The 18005-nt window shown below is 38.4% G+C and overlaps 1 long non-coding RNA gene across 3 annotated transcripts in view; it reads left to right on the forward strand.

Moving 5' to 3' along the window:
• LOC106559880 overlaps positions 1 to 18005 on the forward strand; it is a 58333-nt gene that overhangs the window by 4069 nt on the left and 36259 nt on the right. For 2 of the 3 annotated variants that reach the window (XR_005371832.1, XR_005371834.1), the window contains exons 2-4: positions 3778 to 3871; positions 11838 to 11920; positions 12760 to 13025. This is a non-coding gene — a long non-coding RNA (uncharacterized LOC106559880). Of the gene's footprint in view, positions 1 to 1995; positions 3589 to 3777; positions 3872 to 11837; positions 11921 to 12759; positions 13026 to 18005 lie in introns of those variants that run through there. The other variant, XR_005371833.1, reaches the window with a different exon arrangement.

Genomic DNA, 18005 nt, shown 5'->3' on the forward strand with positions numbered 1-18005 from the left:
AGTGACATCTAAAGAAGAGTAATGCTGTCTTGTTTGTAGACAGATGATATGCCTGCCTCTCCATTGTTAAAGCACTTTGGCTGCTTTTTGGGAGGTGGGTCTTGTCTTGCCTGTGTGGAGACCGTTAGCATACAGATGTTAGGTAGCTGTCAGAAGTCCAGAAGACCATGGCCAGAATGTCCTGACCTTAGATTCAGTTCTATATCTTAAATTTACCCTTTGAAATCACTCAACAAAATGCACTTTAAAAATTCTTAGTTTTTATTTTTTATAATTCCATATGACTTTGGTACATTTGTGCCTCCTCCTCTAGAAGAGTTGGTAATCTGCATAGTTTGTGTTTATTCAACTTATTTTTATTCTGTGGAATACTTGAAGTGGTTTTGAGAGCCCGTGAGGACAGTTCCATAAGTTTAATGCTTCCATAATAGACATTCCAGATGGCCTAACCATTTAGGACAGGAAATGCGAATGCCTGCCACAAGAATTTTTGGAAGTCCTGCCATTTTCTCAGGATATGGCTGGGATGTGGGCCAGACCCCCGAAGGCTCAGACTTCTGCTAATACCTCTTTTTCCTTGCTGGGCTGCCAGAACTAGAGGAAACAATTTTTATTTTTCCCATCAGAATGAAGTTATCCCATCAGCCTGAAACTTTCTGTAGTCATAGAAGTCTAGTACAGTATAGCTGCCCTTTCACTGGGGCTGGTTGATATGTCTTCTGAGTCCTCTCTCTTTTCAATTCTTGCAAAGTGTAACTCCTCCTCCCTTATGATCCTTCTTCTATCAGAGGAATGAACAAGCACCACTTTTCACTTTTGACCTGGTACTTTCTGTATATTTGAATCCATTCCATGCAGAGAAATTGGCCTTTGCCATCACTAACTTTTCCTTGCTCATCAACTAACTGGTATAATATAAGGGTTTCCCTTCAAGGCAGTCTGGCTTGCACTTGACTTAGCCAGGACAAGACTGTCAGACATTTAGACTTCCTTATTAAACTCTAGGTATAGGGATGCCTGGGTGGCTCAGTGGTTGAGTGTCTGCCTTTGGCTTAGGTCATGATCCCAGGGTCCTGTGATCGAGTCCCACATCAAGCTACCTGTGAGGAGCCTGCTTTTCCCTCTGCCTCTCTCTGTATGTCTCTCATGAATAAGTGAATAAAATCTTTAAAAATAAATAAATAAATAAATAAATAAATAAATAAATAAAATCTAGGTATAGCCTCACAACTCCCCAGCCAGCATGGAGTTCTACTGAACAGTTCTGGCCCATCTGCCCTTCACAGTACCTGAAGCTCTATCCACTTGTGAAAAGTTCTTTTTGACATTGGTAGAAATTGTGGATCTTATTTTATTTTATTTATTTATTCATGAGAGACACAGAGAGAGAGAGAGGCAGAGACATAGGACAAAGGAGAAGCAGGCTCCATGCAGGGAGCCCAATGTGGGACTCGATTCCAGGACGCCAGGATCGCGCCCTAGCCAAAGGCAGATGCTCAACTGCTGGACTGTTGAGCATCAGGCGTCCCAGGAATTGTGGATTTTAAGAGCCTTGTTTTACTCTTTCATGGAGCAGAGAAGAAGAAAAAGGCTATTTGACAGAGCAACCTTCGCAAACAACATTGCCTTACAAACAGCACCTCAACCAAAGCACAGGGATGAGATTAGGAGGGGAAAAAAAGAGAACCTGGAGCTGCTGAGCTCCAACATGTGACTATCATACAACTTTTCTCCTTTTGCTAAGGTGTGGGGGTCGTGGGAGCAGGTGTTTGCTTTCCTATTTTACAGGTTGGGAAACTGAAGTTCATAGAGATTCGTCTTGCTTCTGAGCCCTTGGTGTCTCCCATCAGGTTAGATTATAAATGCCTATGAAAAAGAGGTCTCAGTTTCTTCCAACAGCTCTACATTCATTCATCTGATGAGTTATAAGGCTTTCTTTTAATCAATATCCACTCCCATTTTCCCCATCTCCCAAGAAGTCCCTGGAGTCCTTACGCAATTTAAAAAGAGCACAACTGAAGTGCTTAGGAATCTGTTGGTATCATGCAGTTAACTGAATGTAATTTAGTATCCCCAGCAGCTGGATTTAAAGATGGATTCATTTTGGTTAAGCTATTTGCTGGAAGAATATCTTCAAAATACTATTTGTATTTTTTGTCTTGGGGTATTTTCCTGGATTTTTTATTCTTAAGTCAGATTGTAGCTCTTCTTTCTTATAATCCTCAAAAAATCCTGCTACCTTAATGAATAATTATATGCAAAAGAAATAGGGCTCTGACATTAATAGTTAACATTAAGGGCAAGAAATAGTAAAGAAGCAAAAGGTATCATTACTTTGTAGTGTAAACCTCATTTTTTTTTTCCAGGTAATGTGCAAAGATGGAACTGAGATAGAAACATAGTTTTGATTATGGAAAATTTATCTAGCCTATCTGAGCCTTAGTTTACTCATCTGCAATTTGGAACTGGTCCTGTTGACCTTAGGTCTACTGGTACTGTTGGCTGTGAGGATTAAGTCACATAATGAAAGTATAGAACTTTCCAGATCTCTTGCCCCATATTCATCATTAAATTTCAGTACCTGTTATCTTAGTTTCCACCCATGACCAATCAACAAAGTAACAATTCTTTGCTGAGCATAACCAGTGAGCTAGGTGCTTGGAGAAAAGAAAGAATATGTGAACCTCAACTTTGAAGAAATTTAATATTTTTAGAGACAAGATAAGCAAAAATCCCTGGGTCAGTTTCTGCCCCATCTCTCAGTATCTTAGTGAAATATCAGGTTCTCCGTCTCATTTCTGATTGGCTGTATTTTCTTCTGTGAGCAGCAGTTCCCACTGGTGTGTGAGGAGAAGGCCAACCTGAGGGGCAACGCCATTTTTCTCAGTGAAACCTGCCTTTACCATGCGCCCATGAGTTCCATAGTCAGTTCAGTGCATAATGGACACCCAGCAGAAAGCCCATAGTATACTCTATTAGGGTGTCCATTATAGTATTCCTTTGAGTGTGTGATTTTTTTTCTTACTAATTATGAAAAAGAGAAAAAAAAAACCTTTGGGACAGTTCCAAGAGAAAACATTTGTTACTACAATATTTAATCACTTGATTTCTCAACTAATGTTGAGATTCCTAAAGGCTTTCTTCAGGAACTTTCTCCCAAAGCAGATAGTTCCTCCATAAGATATTTTCAATATCCAGGTTTCAGGTGGCTTACCAAATTTGAAAGAGTCCTCTACAATGACAATAAATAAATTGTACAGAATCTAGGGTAACCACATGTAAATAGAATTGAAGCAGTTAAGCAATGAAATTCTAGTTAAGTCAGCAATAAGAGAAGGTTACTTTCCTATCTTTTTGCTCATCCTTTCCATTTTATTTTTCTTCTTTTAGCCATGAGAATGCTCACTAGTGCAATACCCATGGAAATAACCATTAAGACAATCAAAGCAATGGAAAAGATACTTTAAGACAATAATCAATTCAATCTCTCTCTCTCTCTTTCTTTTTTTGCCTCCGAAAAAAAAGAAGATTCATAATACACACAATCCTGTAACCACTCCCATGAAAATAATTCATGGATATTCCAATGTGAGTTTATGAAAGGAAAGAAGATATTGATAGAGTCTGTTTTCATTGCATCCCTAGCTAATGTTAATAAAAAATAGAATAGAAATAATACTTATCATTTTGCATTTTTACTGTGTGCTAGAAAGTGATGTGATTTATATTTGTTAACTTCTAAAATTCTCACTACTCTATGAATATCCCATTCTACAGGTGAGGAAACTGAGGCATGACAAGGTTAAGTAACCTGCCTAAGATTATACAGTGTAAGACTGCAGAGCTGGGTTAGGCACTGTTCCTGGTCCAAGTAAGTGCAGTTTAAACATAATTCTTTAATGACATACGAACATGGAAAATGAGTACCATGCCATACTAGTATATCAACAAAGAGGCAAGAATGTAAACAGGGACCTGAGCTGTCTACTGCAGACCTGTAAGGACCCATGTGTGTGCAGAGTTAACTCAATATGTAAACAAAACCAGGTCAAGGTCACCAGAAGAAGATTGGATGCAGCTAGAAAAACTCTCCTGCCATTTTGAGGGCACTAAATCTAATATGTTTCTCCTATCTGTGACAGATTTCCTATTTTACACTGTGAACTTCTTAAGAGAAGGAGCCATGAACATCCTTCAAAAGTTCTCCATCAATAAATTATGAGCTCCTTTAGGTTAAAGATTACACCTTAGTCATCTCTTATTATCTCTTTCCTTCAAATCCAAGACTAGTGACATGCATGAATGACACATATTAGATGGTCAGCAAATGGTAGATGAAATGTTGAATGCCTGTGATAGGCTTGAGAATATGAAAGATTTTGCAAACATTTAATTTTTTGATAAATCAAGGAGCATGGGAGGTACACTTGGGGAAATCACAGTAACTGTCTTTCACCAAGTTCTTTTATTGCTCTCCCTGACTCACATTCTTGATTATGGTGAGCTTTGTGGCTGTAAAAATGGGCATAGTATATAAATATTTAAAGAAAACATAGAGAAAAATAAGTTGTAAGGTGATTAATGGAGTTAATTATCTAATTATATAATAATGGAGCATTATGTCAAAAGTACTTCATTAAAAACAGAACAATTACCTATAATTAAATTTTAAATTTGATTGAAGAATGTTGAATTCATTATTACATTGAGGAGTTTCTAGGATCATTTCATTCACCTATTACTTCTGTTTCTTTGAGGGTGATGCTTCATTTCATTTGTAAACATTTCTTTTCATTTTAATAAAAATTTGTATTGTAAAAATATTCAACCAAAGACAGAATCCACTACAGAGAAGTTACACTGTTAGAGGATAAAAGATTTCTTCATTGCTAGAAGAAGCAGTCTTGGGGTTAGTAGCTGGCTATGGCTATCTCACTAAGGAACTCTCTGTTTATCATTATCTCCTCTAAAATGGGAATGCATGGGAAGAAATGCCCAATACTTTCCACTTGAGAAAGTAGAGATACTCCAGTAACCACTGAGACAATAGTAGGGTATGAAAAAGTACAGTTCTTAACCTTCAATGAATACTCTTATGTTAATACACGGTGAGGTACACTGTGTATTTGACCCTTCCAGATCCTTTACTCCTTTACTAGTTTTCAGGTTTCCCTGGAAACTGCTTATCTGTAACCTACTGAGAATTGGTAAATAAGAAGTAATTATGACATGTCCAGTCACAATAGTGTGGGCAACCATCACCGCCAAGGGCAAAAACATAGGAATCAGAAGACCTTTACTCCCAGCTATCCCCTAAGTGTCTCAGCCAATGTACAACTTCTCTTATTCTGAGACTTAAGAAGTCTTACAACAGTGAGAGGAGAATACCTTCTTCTCCACTTCACAGGGTTGCTCTGCTATCAAATGAGTGATATATACGACACTGTAATCTTAGAACCTGCATAAGTTATCAGATCAATAAGATCTAACCCATAGTTGCCTTGTCCTGGACACCAGGACACTAGATAGCTTGATATGGATCCTTCTCAAATGCTTAAGGTGTAAGACACATGTTACATTTTTTAAAATTCCAATTTCCATCAAGAATTATCGATGACTTGGAAAGAACATTGATTTTTCTGGTGGTGTTTACATGCATGCTTTCTTCAGCCATTAGTGGTCCTCATAGAATTGATAGCTTTTTGAACCGTGTCAATGAGATTATTGATTCTTGGAAGGACCCTAATCTAGGAAAACTTTTTAAATGTTTGCTATTGGCTTTTATTAACATATAATGTAGCAACATGATTGAAAAATTCAAGTATTGTGTGATTGCCTGGAAATCTCAAAGTAAAAATCAATGTAGCTAATCTATTTAATAAGTCATGAAATACACACACACACACACACACACACACACACAAAGTTGGGGGAAGTCTAGTAAGGTTCATTGTCAAGAAGGTAATTTTGTGTGAGCATACTTTGTTGAGCCAGCTAGCTTTCTAGCCAATTGTCTGCCTTTACATGCCCAGCTATGTTAGCAAAATCTAAAACACTAGCCTCTGTGGCTCTTGTAGGGCCTCCTTATCCCCACTTCTGGCCCATCTTTCCCTGCTCTGTTGCACAAAAGTTTCCATTCCCTCCATCTCCTTACTATGTAGCTTCTTCCTCTAATAACCCAGCAAATTGGAAAACACTATCAGTTCTTTATACTTCTGCATGAAGTATGTGCCTTACCATCAGGAAAGAAATAAGAGCTATGATATCTTCATGAACATGAGCTTAACAATGGCTTATCATGTCCAGGGAACCAAATATGGAAAATTCACATACAATAATTTTAAAAACCATGATAACTAGCATTTAAATATCCAGAGTGATAGTGAAACAGACACAAGGTGCTACAGGGCACAGCTTACTAACCACAAAATTAACAACCAAAAGAATGACCCACAACGGTCTCACTCCCTCCAGCACACACTTTTAATTAACAGAAACTTGTTCACCTCTTTTTCTTCATATCCAGAGAGAGTGAACCACAATGTGTCTTTAAGTAGTCATATCTTTTTAAAATGTTTTTTTAAATGTTTTTAAAAATGTTGATATGGGCAGAAGAAATTAAAATGTAGCACAGACAATAATCTAGTCACAGTGAGGAAAATCTCCCAAGTAATAATTTTGGAATTCCTACTAAGTTACCAAAAGGAGAAAAACCAAATTCCATTTCTCTTTACAAATCCATTTATCTCTAGTCCTATGGAAAAGAATGAAATATGCTATTAAGGTAAATAAATCCGAGTGCCCCTTGGTGATAATAGAGCCACAAGGGGAAATAAAACGGGGCAAAAAAAATGGGATCACTTTTATATCCAAATTTCAATATGGGTGGCTAAAGGGTAGCTAGTGGTTACAATGCTCTGATTTTCAGAAAAGCCTATTGGGGCAATCTTCAAAGTCTTAGGGAGTTAATCTGAGCTTTGGGCATCTTATTAATAAGAAGATAACAAGGTATCCACCAAGGAATGTCTCTTTTCATCATACAGTGTCTTTCGAAGTGTTACCTAATCCACACACACACACACACACACACACACAAACACACACAACATATATGCCTTTAGCAATATTAGCAACCTGGACAAGAGGTGATTAAAGGCTACAATCATAGGGTAATAGGAGTTGGCCAGTCTGATCATGATTGCCAAGGCAAATACAATGTTGTCCATGTTTTTTCATTGTGGATGGATAGATAGATAGATAGACAGATAGATAGATAGTATATACTACCTATGTACAGATACAGGTATCAATACACACTGTTTTCAGTGTGAAGATGTAGAAGAAATCTAGCTTGATATGGATCTTTCTCAAATGCTTAAGGTGTAAGACACGTTACATTTTTTAAAATTCCAATTTCCATCAAGAAATTGAAATCTAGGTTTTGTGCATGGACACATATTAAATTCTCCTCTACAAAGTATTCTTCGCCACCACCCTTACTACAAAACAGAGAAAGCTGTAAAACTACCTGCATCCTACCCTCGTTGCCATCTTTGTACAAGTGTTTATCAGCTACAGAGAGGCTAAGGGAAAATTCCAGCAGTCCTGGTGGTTAGAGGGAAGGCTTGGTTGGGCGTGTGAGGCATAGCCTCGTGCAGACATACCCTAGTAAGGGTGACTGCTTTCTGAGATCATATGAGACCATTGTGGATAATGATCTCCCTGAAAAGCACTCTACTACTGCACTCTAGACCTTTCATTCTCTTCTCCCTCCGATACCTGAAATCCAGTCATTCAGATACCTTTCCTTTGAGTGGTGCATAGTACAGGGGAGGGACAAAAAGGCATATTCCTGACAAGCTGCCAGTGATTACTCCATGAGAAAATTCTGCCATTATGGAGGAAGCAAAGCTAGTGAGAGTCAATCACAGCTGTGACCTACAGGGTTCTTTATCTGCCACAAAGGCATTAACTAGAATTAATTTTGTAATAAAAATTATAATACATATTGTGAGGTGATTTATGCAGTGTTCCATGCCTCTCCTTTATCACATTTAATCTTCATAACACTTTTATAATACAGGAGTAGTTTTGCTCATTTTGCAGATAGAGCAACCAAAACTCAGAATATAAGGGCCTTGTTTTAAATTACCCAGTTTATTGATGGCATAACCAAAAATAGGACTCGAATATTTTAATCTAATCTTATTTTCCATAATCCTAGAAATGTTGATTAGATGGCCTACATTCTAGTCCTGTATGGATTCCAGATCATTGCTTGGCTGCTTACCCATTCTTTGATTCTTTCCATATTTAGCAAGAATAAGACGAGACAGATAAGCACTAAGTTGGTTTTCTTTACCCACATTTTCATTTGGGATCACCTAGCCTACCAAGAAACCAAAAGCTAACCATTCTGATTTCTCTGAAGCCAATGGACATTCTCTAATAGAAATCAAAGACCTAACTTAAGGGAATGATATTCTTTTGGGAGGATGTCAGGAACAACCAGCTGGTCAAGGATTGGTGACTACAGCATTTTTAATAAGGTTTGGAAATAATATGAGCAATTTATTTTGAGTAAGCAATAAATAATTTAAACATTTCATTTATTAACTACTATTTACAAGAAATTCAGTGAGACATTTGGAATCAGATATTAATGTAAGATGCCCACAGTGAGTGAAACCAACCAATTAAAATTAATGTAATACGGTTGCAGTACAGGTATATATAAATGAGATTTCTATGTAGGGATTTGCCAGAAATTTTACAAAAGAGTTAATATTTGAATTAGATATAAAATTATCAGGAATAATTTCCAATTAGACTTGGGTGTGGAACTAGAGACATCTAGGCAGGGAAATAGCATTTGCAAATGTGAGGAAAATATGTATGACTGTAGCTTAGTAAACAGATTCAGAAAAGCTCAAAAGATGATGCTAGAAAAGTAAGTCAGGGCTTGATTGTAAGGTACTTTTTTTGCTATGCCAAAGGGCTTAGAATTTATCCTAAAGGCAATAGAGAGCTAGCAGAGTTTAAAAGGACATACCATCTTAATTTTAAAAATGAATAAACTTTGCATAGAGTTCATTTTTTAATCAACATCTGGAAAGTTTCCAAAGTCTCAGTCATGTTATCTTCTCAAAACAAAGATATATCATTTAGATAATGAGCACTGCTAGTTGTGCCAACCAGCCAGGTTTGGATAATCATAGAGTACAAGGATTCACATATACAATCTTGAGCCCAACTGTTCAGTGTCTCTCAAAAGCTATTTTGTCAATAAGAAAATATTGCACAAAAAAAAGAAAAAAAAATTGCAGATGTGACCGACAAGAGGGGAAAAGAATCACTAACACACTTGAAGGAGAGAAGTTTAGGAAGTAAACTCTAAGGGAAATCACTGTATGAATGCATTTAAGGGACTTCAGGAAGGGGGAATGACCAAAGACTGATTTTTACAACCAACTGTCCATCTGTAATACTCCTTAAAGAATAGACAAAAAGTACAACAGAAAGAAAGTAGAAATGGTTTGATTCCATAATGCTTTTGTACCCAAGCTTTCAAAGCTCTTAGAAATCTTTCTTTCTTTTTTTTTTTTTTTTTTAAGATTTATTTATTTATTTTAGAGTGAGAGAGAGCATGAGCATGGGGAGGTAGAGGGAGAGTGAGAACCTTTAGCAGACTCCTTGCTGAGCGCAGGAATCAATGCTGCCATGGGGCTCCATGGTGCCCTGGGGCTCCATGTAGGGCTTGAGGTCCTAAGATCCTGAGATCATGACTTAAGCCAAAATCAAAGTCAGAAGCTTAACCAACTGAGCCACCCAAGCGCTCCTCTTAGGAATCTTTTTAAGAAGACTGAAGACTTCAAACAAAGACCAGGCAGCCCCCAAAAGGGCAATTCTAGTAGAAGACTACAGGGTTGTCATTCTCCAGGGCAGGACACTCAACCCCTCTTAGGCAGACAGCAGTCTTTGCTCACCCTTTGAACAGTTGCCCTACAAGCAGCTCAAGGGCTTTCTTTAGGCTCAGTCCATAAGGCCTGTGTTGTGGGATCTATCTAGTCCCTCTGGGTTCCCAGAAAGAGGAGTGAATGAGTCATGACTCAAGAAAGAAAAGGCTTCTAATATTTCAACTTCAGGTCACAACTATGCATAAAGAACACAGAGGGAAAAAAAAACAAAACAAAACATCATTCTGACCCTTCTTACATATTTCCTATGGGCTAGCAATTTAGACATAAATACCCAGTTGTTCTAGAAGGTCTTGCTTTTGGAGGGTACCTAGATACCAGGAAAGCCATGGATGCTTCAGAGACCTCCAGCAGATAAGACCATGAAGTAGGGGAGGTGTGAGGTTGCTGCTGGGAATCATGCTTACTTCAGCATTACCACAAGCTCCATAACCTAGATGAGAAAAAAAAAATTTAAAAAGACAAAAATGATTTTACTGACCCAGTGTTCCCTCTCAGGCTGCAGCCTAGTCTTTGGCAGATCCTTCTCATGCCAATTTCTTTAAAAAAAAAAAAAAAGATTTATTTATTTACTCATGAGAGAGAGAGCGAGAGAGAGGGAGGCAGAGACACAGGCGGAGGGAGAAGCAGGCTCCATGCAGGGAGCCTGACGTGGGACTCGATCTCGGGTCTCCAGGATTGCACCCTGGGCTGAAGGCGGTGCTAAACCGTGGAGCCACCTGGGCTGCCCTCATGCAAATTTCTTTCTCTTTTTTTATAATAAATTTATTTTTTATTGATGTTCAATTTGCCAACTTACAGAATAACACCCAGTACTCATCCCGTCAAGTGCCCCCCTCAGTGCCCATCACCCAGTCACCCCCACCCCTTACCCTCCTCCCCTTCCACCACCCCTAGTTCGTTTCCCAGAGTTAGGAGTCTTCATGTTCTGTCTCCCTTTCTGATATTTCCCACATATTTCTTCTCCCGTCCCTTATATTCCCTTTCACTATTATTTATATTCCCCACATGAATGAGAACATATAATGTTTGTCCTTCTCTGACTGACTTACTTCATTCAGCATAATACCCTCCAGCTCCATCCACGTTGAAGCAAATGGTGGGTATTTGTCGTTTCTAATGGCTGAGGAATATTTCATTGTATACGTAAACCACATCTTCTTTATCCACTCATCTTTCGATGGACACAGAGGCTCCTTCCACAGTTTGGCTATTGTGGACATTGCTGCTAGAAACATCTGGGTGCAGGTGTCCCGGCGTTTCATTGCATCTGAATCTTTGGGGTAAATCCCCAACAGTGCAATTGCTGGGTCATAGGGCAGGTCTATTTTTAACTCTTTGAGGAACCTCCACACAGTTTTCCAGAGTGGCTGCACCAGGTCACATTCCCACCAACAGTGCAAGAGGGTTCCCTTTTCTCCGCATCCTCTCCAACATTTGTGGTTTCCTGCCTTGTTAATTTTCCCCATTCTCACTGGTGTGAGGTGGGATCTCATTGTGGTTTTGATCTGTATTTCCCTGATCCTCATGCAAATTTCTTAAAAAGGTGTTCTACTTTCCATCTAGTTTCTTTCCCTTCCATTCACTACTTAGTGTATTTTGCCAGAAGTGCCTTATCAGGTTACCATGACCTCCATGCTGTTAAAGCCAATGACCTTTGACCATTTCTTACCTTACTAGACCCTTTTGTATCACCAGATGTTATACTTCCTTCCCTTTGTTTCATAGTAATAATAATAATAGCTAATATTATTGAGTTTTGAATATTTTCCAGGCATTGTGCTATGAAAGAATTAACACTGTTTTGTTTTGTTTTTTTCTTTCCGGACATGTGAATTTGGCATATTCCGTAATGACTAGGGTATCCATTATACAGTGGGAGTTGAGTGACGAGTCCTCTCAGGGCTCTGTATACCTGCAGATCCTGGATACCCTCTTGAAAGGTACATCACCATTTCTAAACCCTGTCTGCTGGTTGTGCCAAGGCTCTGATCGTATTCTCCTCTCTGCCTGGGTATCTTTGGGAAAGAGTCACAGGCTCCAGATAAAGGCCTCAGAAAATCAGAGAGCAACTCATCAGGCAATCAAAGATGCAGGCATAGCACCCCAGACCTATGACAGATTATTTAGTGACTTCCTGCATTCTTTTCCCATTCTGCTTCCCTCTATGATAACCTTTGCTCTGAACTTTGTGTGTCTACACTGAGAACAGGCAAAGCTAAGGCCATAAGGCCACTACTTTACACCCAACTTTGATTCCATTCTAGGAAGCAAGTGCTATATAGCTAGTCCAGGAATAAGTCAATAAGGCCCAACCATAACAGAAATGGAGCATGTTTGTTGATGTCAGTGAGTTGCTGATAGAAGAGAAAGTAATAACTAACTCAATATATCGAATGACTATGGGTCTGGTACAGATATGCAGCCAAAGCCCTAAACCTCTAAGGCCATACTGTAACCACACATACCTCCACAAGCTCTGGGGTCTCCCTGTGTAATGAAAGGTGGTTTCTTTACAGATTTCATTAGCATGGATAATAACTTGCTAATGTGTTTGTTATATTGTATTCCAATCTTTTTCATTTTTTCTCTCTCTTGGCCTCTCATGGTATTTACTGGAAATACCTTCAAGTCCAACAGAAATAAGATTTCATCAAGGTTTTTTTTTTTTTCTATTTAAGGACATTACTTATCCAGAGTGGTAATATATTCCCTCCCCAAATTAATGCATTGATGTGACCATATTAATTCCCCCTTCAGTTCTTTTTTTTTTTTTTAATAGCAGGAAAATAATGAATTCAAGGGAAATCACTCTGCATAAAATGCCAGAAGTCCTTGGACCCAAAGATAAGAATTTTGCAAGATTTCCTTCTGAAGAGTCAACTCTTCTGCTCACTACACATATGGGTGCAATCAATTGAGGTCTCAAGATGGTCAACATGGATAGTAATAAGAGCTTCCTTTGTTTGGTTATCTCTCATGGGTTATGCCCTGGTATATGAACTTTGAGGACCGTGTCCCACAGGCTCTTCATAACAACTCTTCCAGGTCAGTATTATCAGCCCTATTTTATAGATAAAGAAATTGAGCTCAGAAAAATTGAAGAAAATGTCTAAGATCACACTGTTGATAAGAAGGAGAATCAGTGTTTACGTTCATGTCTGTCTTCCTCCGAAGTTCTTGTTTCTTGTGTGATGCTATCTCTGTATTCATGCTTCATAGTTGTTGTCTACGTTTAAAGTGCGTGGTCTCAGCTTGGAGGGAAGAGTGAGCTAGACACATACCAAAAAGTAATTAACTGGGCAACCAGATGAGTAGTAGTTTAGAGAATCAAAAGAGCTTTGAGAACTGCAGTAGCCAGAAGTAAAGGTTGAACAAAACCTGTTGAACATGGCTATTGCCTTTGTGACCAGAGTATGACTGTTAACTGAATTAATTACAGGATGAGTGATAGTGTTCATAATCACTGCATATTTACCATACTCTTGAGCTTTGTCAGAAACATTGCAGTCTTTCCCTCAAATTTGAGTGAAAAATATGTCAACTGCATTAGAAATAATAGCCCTGGGATTTTTTTTTTTTTGTACTAGTTCTTAAAATTGGCTGCATTTGGAATTACCTATTGTGTTTCAAACAGTGTTCCTAGGCCACCATGTATACCAATTATTTGAGAATCTCTAGGGAGGGGACCCAAGCATCAGTAATTTTTAAAACACTCTAGCTGATTGCAGTATGCAGCCAAATTTGAATCTCAGTTATAGAATATTTTGTCTTCCAATGCAATATGATATGAAGTGCCCTGGGGTAAGGGCCAATACCTGAAAGTTCATGTTACACCACTTTACTTTTATGAAAGATTTAACATCGATACCTGTTTTTGCTAACTGAAAGAAATTCAAATGTGCTTTTTCCTTTTACGAAAAAAGGCTAAAAGTGAAAATAGTGTTCAGCATTTGTTTAGTAGCAAGCTGTTATAGAGGCAGCTCGTAGCACGAGCAGTGACAGTGGCACCACCCAGCTCTTTCCTCTGGAATCACACTCAGCATCTCAGTTTCAAGCTGCCAAGGCTCTGAACTGTCTGTGAGCATGTGTGTTTTATCTCAATTTATTTTGTGATTCTGTTAGCAAGATGTGTCCTAAGATATCTGAAAAACCCAAGAAAGGTTATTTTTTGGGTTTGAGAATGCTCAAAAAAATGTCCATAAAATTTAATGACAGTTGCGCCTTTGTTTTTACCATTATGGCTTATGAAAGATTTCACAGGAATGCTCTACTTTCAGATAGCAGGGGAAACTTGTATAGGGTAAAAATTTATTCAGGAGCTTTAGAGACCTGGAAACTGAAGAATTTGGATAAAGGTGACTTTTCCTCAAAATATAATCTGTGGCACATTTTTGTGACAAAGGAGCCACAATTAGTGACTAATTAGACATATTAGTAAGAATTAAATATGTGAAACACAGGACCCATTGTCAAATACATTTGGGAAATGCTGGGTTAAGCACATAGGTGTTTGTTGTTGTTGTTATTGCTTTAACCTCAGGCCTTTTCAGAGCCTTTAAAATTCTAGCATGGACTATAACTATCAAAAAGAGGATCTAGTATGTAGTGCTTTCTAAATGTATTTCTGTATATATTTACATTTGGTATAACTAGTGTTTCACGGAACACATTCTGGGAATGTCGACGAAAGGTTAATAAAACCAACCACAGCTTACAGAGGTCTAGGCAGTCTATGGGTTGCTTGGAATATAATACATTGTTTGATTTGATCCACACAATAATACTACGATTAGGTATAAGCACATGCATTTTATGGATGAGGAAATTGATGCTCTAGTGGTTAAATAATTTGCTTAAGTTCACACAATAATTAACAAACCTAGAATTCAAATCAGGTCTTATGATCATTGCTACAGTAACATTTCTTTGTGTGAACAGCTTCTACAAACGATCATGAAGTCCCTTGACACTCTAGGTCCAGCTAACTAGCGATTACTATACTCTAGAAATACTGACCACCTGACTGTGGCCAAGGACTTTGTACTCTTTTAAGCAGTTCAATGTTGACATTAATTTTTTTATTAAAAAAAAAAACTCTTGGAATATGTGTTAACTGACTAAATATACTTTGTGTCTATTGCCAAAACTGCCCACAATTGCCTTTGGCTTCCCTTTTACTTCCCTGAGAAACCCACCCTCCATACCCACGCCTCACATCCCCTCTTCTGCCTCTCAGAGCTCTTAAGTTTTAGGTAGTGTCTTCAAACAAGCAAGCATTGCTGACACGGACTCATTTTTTTTTTCCTCTAATGATTGAATGACTATGCAGGGTACTGTGGGAATATGCATGAAAGCTTAATTATATTTCCTGCCTCGCTGAGTGAATGTGGGATAGAGAGATGGCTCTGCCTTTGGTGTAAAACAGCGCAGAGATCAGATCGGTTCCCCTGCATTTGCACATGACTGATAATCAGTTCTCCCCATAAACAGGCAGACAGATGAAGCCAGTTATCTGAAAAGGTGTCAGCATCCTGTTAGCATCTGCATCTGTCTTGACTTTATACTCTCATAGCAAACTTAGCAGCAGGCTGAGCAACCCAGGTCTTCTCCTGATGTGGACAAAAAAAAAAAAAAAAAAAAAATGATGCTGTCTGGAAGTAGTCAATACGAAAACACTTCATTTTTTTTTTTTAATCACAAGAGAATCAGCTGCTACCATGAACTGCTTTACCAGATTACCAGAACTTATGTTTTTTAAGTGCCCAAACATTAAGCACATTCAACATTTTCCGGTTGAAATCTCTCAACACACAAAAAACACTTTCTTGGTGCAACATTCATATATTGACAACCAACTATGTTCAAGGCACTGCAACGATTACTAGGGACAAAAATAAGGACAGGAAGTTGGATATTACATGAAGGCTCAAAAGAATATCCTTCTGGTAAGACACAGATTTTAATCACTGGCCTCACCGTCACTTCCAGTCTAACTGTTCGGAGTTGGCCTCTCAAGTGCTCAGCTGTGGTCTATCATAGGTGAAGCTGTTGGATGTGACCCTGAGAAAAAGAGGTGTTTTTGTAAGTGTACTGCCATTCATGTCAAAAAATATTCCTCAGGTGCCGACCATCTGCATACAGCACACTTTGGTCATGGGCCATGCTACGTTAAATAAAACATGGCCTTCTAGCTAACACAAACTAATCAAATCGTGGATAGAGGCATATACAAAGGGCAGTGGGAACATCAGAGCAATGCCTACATTCAAATAGTCATATGTTTATGCAATCTCCAGGTATTCTGTAAGGGCAGAATGGTACATTGCAACTGAAATCAAATTAAGAGGGGTCCAGAGAACCCTCTGATATGTTCCTATTTAAATTAGTGCAGCTTCTTCTATCGGAGAAAGAACTGACATCATTTCCATTCAATTGTGTGCTCACCAGCCTCCTTAATACAACTTCAGGGATTCAATGTTTCCCAATAGACAATGCAGGTGTCACTTCTGAGAAACGTGCACACTCTGTTAACAGTAAAGGTGGCAGCCCAATTCTGGAACTATAATTGGAGCTTTTCTTCTCCATTCCAGTTGCATGATTTTTCTTTCTCTTCAGTGACTTCCCTAACTTTATAAATGAATACAAAGGCTCAGCCTCATGCTGCAGCAACGATATTTGCTTAATCCCTTTAGCCATCTGTAGAACAGGAGTAATACACTCTATCAATTCATCAGTAGTGTGTCAGCGTGTCTGTGTGTGTGTGTGTATGTGTGCATGAGGGCATGATGCAGACAGTACATCCAATGAAACCCACCTGAAAGCACATTTGTGTTTATTTAAAGGTTTCAGTGATAGAGGCAAAGCCCTGGGTTTTGAATGTAAAATAATCCTCAAAGTTGGTATTCTCGTTGCCCACTTGCACACGAATGTGGTCATTGATCGTTAATTTTGATTCTAAGTGTACAATGACATATGCTTAAGAAAGTGTACTGTATGTAATTCTAGAATTTGCTTTAGCCAAATTCAAATTCAATGTGGTGTTAACTCATTTGTTTTTCATTAAGTTCTTTATTAACAGCCAAATCCCTTGATTATTACACTTCTCTGAACTTTCTTGTTAATCTTACTTACAAGTCACATAATGCCTGAATACATTTCTCTGAAATGTTGTTGAGATAAAAGAGCTGACAGTGACAGTAATTAACTTCTAAATAAATATTAAAATGAGAGGGCATTGTAAATACCCCCAGCGCAACAGATACATGCCTAAGTCCCTAGGACATTAGGCAGCCAGTCTGTCACCATTTGAGCTGGGGGCAGTTCTGCCCCTGATTTTGGAAGATACTCCTTTATACTATTTACCCTACTTAGTCTCTTTTTTTAGTCTTCAGTTTTAGCTAAAATACATATTTTATAGTTTGCTTTTCACACATTTGGCCTCTTAGCCATATGTTCTTCCATCCAATTCTCCACAGCTTATTTGCATATATAAAGTTTCCTTAGGTAGGAACCAAATTCAATGGTTCCGTTTTCCCACCTCCACATTGCAAGGGATCCTTGCACACAGCTGGCTGGAAACCCAATTGGTGCACCACATGTCTATGTTGAATTGAGGTACATTTGTTCATAAGATATTCATCTCAAATCTGTCAAACAATAACTGTGAAAGTGCCATGTGATTGGCTGTCTGTGCCACAGCAAAGCAGACATCACACCCATCTTCGTGTGATGTCTGGCATCCGACTGATGAGGCTGAAATACTAGCTGTGACCCTGATTACAAGAGTAACTCTGGACATGTTACTTAACAACCAAGTCTTAATTTCCTCACATGTGAAATGTGAAAAAAAACAATACTTCTCTGATAAAGGCACGTGGTTCTTAAATGACATAATACAAGTGAAGTACTTCGGTCAGGGCTTGGCAAGAGCTCAAACTTCACAGATATTACAGTCTTTATCAGAAATTCAGATGGCAGATATTGGGGCTGTGATGCTTTAGAAAGCATCCTGTAAGAGGTAGATAC

This window comes from Canis lupus, chromosome 17, assembly GCF_011100685.1.
Source record: "Canis lupus familiaris isolate Mischka breed German Shepherd chromosome 17, alternate assembly UU_Cfam_GSD_1.0, whole genome shotgun sequence".
NCBI classification, from domain to species: Eukaryota; Metazoa; Chordata; class Mammalia; order Carnivora; family Canidae; genus Canis; species Canis lupus.